The sequence below is a fragment of the Polypterus senegalus genome, chromosome 2 (assembly GCF_016835505.1).
Source record: "Polypterus senegalus isolate Bchr_013 chromosome 2, ASM1683550v1, whole genome shotgun sequence".
NCBI lineage: Eukaryota > Metazoa > Chordata > Cladistia > Polypteriformes > Polypteridae > Polypterus > Polypterus senegalus.
In genome coordinates, this window is record NC_053155.1 from 86,352,445 (window position 1) to 86,357,608 (window position 5,164).

Consider the following 5,164-nt stretch of genomic DNA (forward strand, 5'->3'; position numbering starts at 1 on the left):
AGTATACAATACTGTACAAATATAAATTGCTTCAGCTTTGCATTCTTGCAGAGGCCATACAAAATAGTGACTTGTTTTGAAAACACAGCCCATTTTTGCTATTTTTAACTTGATAATTTGGATATTTCTATAGTGAAAAAAAAACACCAGGAAAAACAACGTAAGCCTTAACTATTATGATTTGACTAATTTTGTTATTTTTTACTGGTTCGCATTTTTTTAACTTTTACCCTTTTTATTTTTATAAGGGTTTCTAAAGCATTGAGTATTCAAATTTGACATTATCATTTACTTTGAGATTGTTAAAATATAAAGTGCAATACAAATAAAATGTATTATTATTATTATTATTATTACTTTCAGTTTAGTTTTTAACAAGTTCAAAAGTTTTTACATTTCTAAGTGCTTCCATTGTGTTTTTATTGTGTTGATGCCATTTAACACAGTCTGTGTATACTGTTGCTATGTTAGTTGCTACCACAAGAAGACCAGAAGTCATGATAATTGGTGTCTTTTGGTCAAAGGCAAACACAACAGCATTTTGCACTTCACAGTTGTCCAAGAGTCTGGATTCTAAATTTAAAACAATTTTTGTGGTGCTAGGTAATATTTTTATCTTGTACCTCTTTGATTCTGAGTTTTTGATTATGTTTTAGGCTTATTATTGCAGTTTTATTTCTGATCTATCCATGTTTTTGATCTTAGCTTTGTTTTTGACTACAGATTTTTGCCTCCCCTATTTCTTGGTCTGTTAATTTTTTTTCATCTGCTTTTTCCTTGATTAGCAAAACAGTAACCCTGTTTATTGCCATTTTTCGGTAAAGGAATGGAAAAACTGTTTATGTTGAAATAAGCAAGCTGCTTCTAAAGCAGTCTATTGAGAATGGCTCCATATTGGAAAAGTAGTTCTTTTTAATGAACGAACCAAAAAAGGAGGTGATGAGGATGGCGCTGGAGCTTGTTTATAGTTTTTACTCCAGGTCCTGGCTGGACACAAAAAAGACATTTTTAAGTGACTAAGTGTCAAGGTCACTTCAATATCTGTTTTTTTTTTTAACAACTATATTTATTTTGATGATATTTTTCTTCCCTTCTGTGGTTCTAATGCTTAGCATTTATTTCTTTTTTTATTTTGTAAGATTGATTTATTTTGGACTATTTTAAATTATTTTATAGTCTTATGTTTTTTATTCACCACAATACCATTTTGGATTACACATTTTTCTTTGTGTTCTGTTTGTGCTTGGTCACCAACATGTGATCACGATTACAGAGGCTGATGACATCAAACTACCTTCTGGTATAAATGTGGCGGCAATTGGCAGATACAGTATCTTGCAACAGAATTCTAATAGTAGTTATTTTGCAAAAGAGATTATTATTGGGTTTCGCATCAGTTCTGATTATATCCTTGTTCTTGACTTACAAGTTTAAAATCTTGACATCTTAGTATTATGGATCTTCCTAGTTTACACTTTGCTTTTCTCACCATTCTCTGTTCCTTCTCCTTATTATTCATCATTATTCATCTCATCTTTTTGACACTCACAAAAAAAATCCTTGAGCTGCTTAAGCTTGCCCTTAATGAATATCTTTCTTTGGTGCACCCTTGAAATCTGCACTCAAAACAGTCCTACTATACTAATGCTTTTGACAGTATACTTCACTTTATGAAATTCTGGACCTTAATTCAGCTGTTTTTTCTGTCACACAATGTATTTCTTTAATGTACCAAATAAAACATTTTTAATCTCTAATTTAATTTTCCTGAAGGTGACTTTTTCAATGCACATTTTAGAACAAATTACTGAATCTTTTATATTTGATTCTATGTTTAGTATTTGTGTCACATAAGAGATTGAACAAAAACACTTTTTATAACCATGTAAACCTTGTTTTTAAGAATTTTGTTTTGGACAGAAAGTCCTTATACTACAGGCCTTATTATTTTTATACACTCTTTATATAATCAGGTAGTCAAACAATTAAATGATCTTTGTTTTATGTAGTACCTTTCACAGAGTGGACCATCACAAAGAGCTTATAGCAAAAGGGCTTTCTTCTTGAAGCCCTCTTCTCTTTGCTGTGTCTTATGCAACACACTTTTTTTAAATGAACCATTCAAAGTGAATAGATTCCCAATAAAGTGATGATGTACTTCCAGTTTTATTTCCCAAATATTAATTTCCTGTCTCATTTGTGATTTACATTAAATACATCAGCTGCATTATTGAAACTAACCTTCTTAAACTAATGTAAATTGCACTAAGCAAACCATTACATTAGTTTGGTTTCACTGGATTTTCTTCTTTTGACTTTATTAAAATAGTCCACTTCAAGAACAATTGCATTCAGTTTATACTTTCTGCTGCATACTTTACTGCTCCCAGATTGATTTATCTGTTCCCAGAAAAGATTGGCTTATTTTGTTTGATGTTGACCTTCTTAAACAAGCACAGTGTATCTAAAAATAGCTTTCTGCTTTTTATTTTATTTTTTTCACTGTTTTCAGTCTTAACACAAGCCAATTAAAATTACTACATTTGCCTCTTATGAAGGATTGCCCAAATGGCAAAGGTTTTTCATGGACAGAAATAGTATAAGGGAGCAGACTTCATTTGCAAATGTGGAAAATTATGCATACTTTTAATCTCTTAAGTCACCTTGCCATCCAAATACACAACACATGTAATAACAATACAAAAGGAACCACATGGTGGGAAACAAAGCCATTTGGCTAGTTGGGGAAATTATTTAACTGGTAAAGGGGTAGAAAAGCAGAACATTTACTCAAAGACTCTAGAAGGTGAGTTAAAGAAAGATTAATAGTGGTGTTTTGGATTTAAATTTGTTGGCAAGTCACTACTGCTGTAAAATAGGTACAGGGCTATGTGATGGCCCTGCCTAGTATGAAAGCTTGTGTTTTGTTACTATTTATTCCATGATGGTTCTTGTTCAACAATTCCTTTCTTTTTTTGTTTGCTTCATTAAATATTTTTTTATAATTCTGTATCGTTTGGTTTGTGTTTGGGCAACAATGGCAAAATTCACAGTGTCACTGAATGACTGTCTTCTAACACTTACTACCACAATATTCAAGTTCCATGTAGTAGATAGCTCCAAAAGACAACTTCTAAACTAATACCCCTGAACACTATAGCTACAGGAATGTCACCTTGCCTTTTGGAGTAATGTAATAGTCTATGTTTGTAGTGTTAAGAGTTTCAGGAGAAGAAGCACAGCCCCACCTATTGTTATCATATCTGGTAATCATATAACCACTAAGAGGTGAGGGTTTACAGTATACAACAATTTTAAATAACCTTAGTACAGTATATGCATACAATATTTTAAATTTCAGTTTAGACCACTCAGGGGGTTACAAATAGTTTATTATTGCCAAAAACAACTGAACATAGAGTGTAGAGGTGAGGAGTTGAAGGAAGGATTTATTGTCAAGACTGCATAGTTTCCCAATCTGATGGCAAAGAAGTAAGACTGGAAATAATCACACCAACCCATCTTACAGTAATAACAGGGAACCAGTGCAGTTGAGGCTGTTTTACTGTTACCTAGTACAGTATTAAAGTGTACTTCCCTCTCAAGCTGCTTTTCTAGAGTTTGTACCAAATGCATTGAAGTATATGGGAAATTAGTTAGGAATAAAAAATGTAGCTACAGTTTATTTTGCTTTATGTTGCATACTGAGTTACTTTAGGGATGCAAATGATAACCATCTGACTCAGATAGTATTCTTCTGCAATAGTTATGGGTATACAATTACAGAAGCTTTGACCCTGTGGTGTTGACCTTCTGTTATTAAAGACGGCATGAAGAATCTGGTTTTGTTTTACTGTCTTCATAATATGTTTTTCATTGAATGAAGTTAAAAAAGATTAAAAAAAATATTTATATGTTAAATGCTAGTAAGAAGAAGACAAACAAGTTCACTAACCATATACTCAAGCATTATATTAATAATAGTATGAGTTCTTAAGTTAAACTTATTGGTATGTGTACATAGTACAATGAAATTCATTCTTGGATATCTCATCAGAACAGCTGACAAAATACAATACCAAAAAAATAAGTATACTCAGCATGCAACACATATAAACACTTATACATTGTATAATATATACAATATGTATTTGCAAGAAACTGGAAATCATATCAATTGATGACAGACACCTATTAAACACAAAAGTTAACTTCAGTAATTCAGTCAGAATAGTCAATTTGAAAACCCACACAAATCACCCCAGAAACTCCTTTCTCCCAAGTGCTACATCTTTTTAAAAAGAAATATCATAGATAATAATTTTAAAAAATCCAGAGGTATAGAGTGTTTTTTCTTATGTATCATGTATTTATTTTAGGTAAATTGTACTATCAAACTGATAAAAGTAAGTTTTCCCTAAATAATGTAAACTGTTTTCAGAATTTCTGTTTAACCTGGATTGTCTCTGTTTGTTTCCTTTCTGTATTGGATGTAACTGAGAAGGCAAATTCCATGTTTTATTGTGTACACATGACTAAATTAAAAAACTTTAATCTTGAAGTAGCATATACTGTACTTATACACGTTTTGTGAGATAATTGTTTATTATACTGCACTATTTTAATTCCTATGATTAACTGTCCATGAACCTTAGGACCTGTTAGAAACTGACCCAGAATCTAGTGGTATGAGTGCCAATGGTCCTGTACTGTTTGCCAGAAGGGAGAAGTGAGCAAAGTAACTGAGTAGGTTGGCTGAGGTCTTAAATTAATACTGTTCAACTTTATAAGACAAAGAGTATTGTATATGTTCTAAAGAGAAGACAGCTGGGTGCTGATAAAATTCTGTACAACTTCACCAGCCTCTGCAGTGCTTCGTAGTCTTGAGCTGAGCAAGTACCAAACCAGCATATCATGCAGCCAGTGAAAGTGGCCTCCACATTGTGCTTGTAAAAGTTTGTGAGAACAGAGGGAGAAATGTTAGCTGCCCTCAGACATCTGAAGAGGTAGTGGTGCTGGTGAGCCTTTTTCACAAGAGTAAAATGTGTTCTTAATACTTCAGTTCAACAGCGATAGTCACTCCAAGAAATTTAAAGATACTCACCTGATCAACTGCATTCCTTCTAATATAGATAGAAGTGTGGTTTGCCCTTTGCTTTCTGAA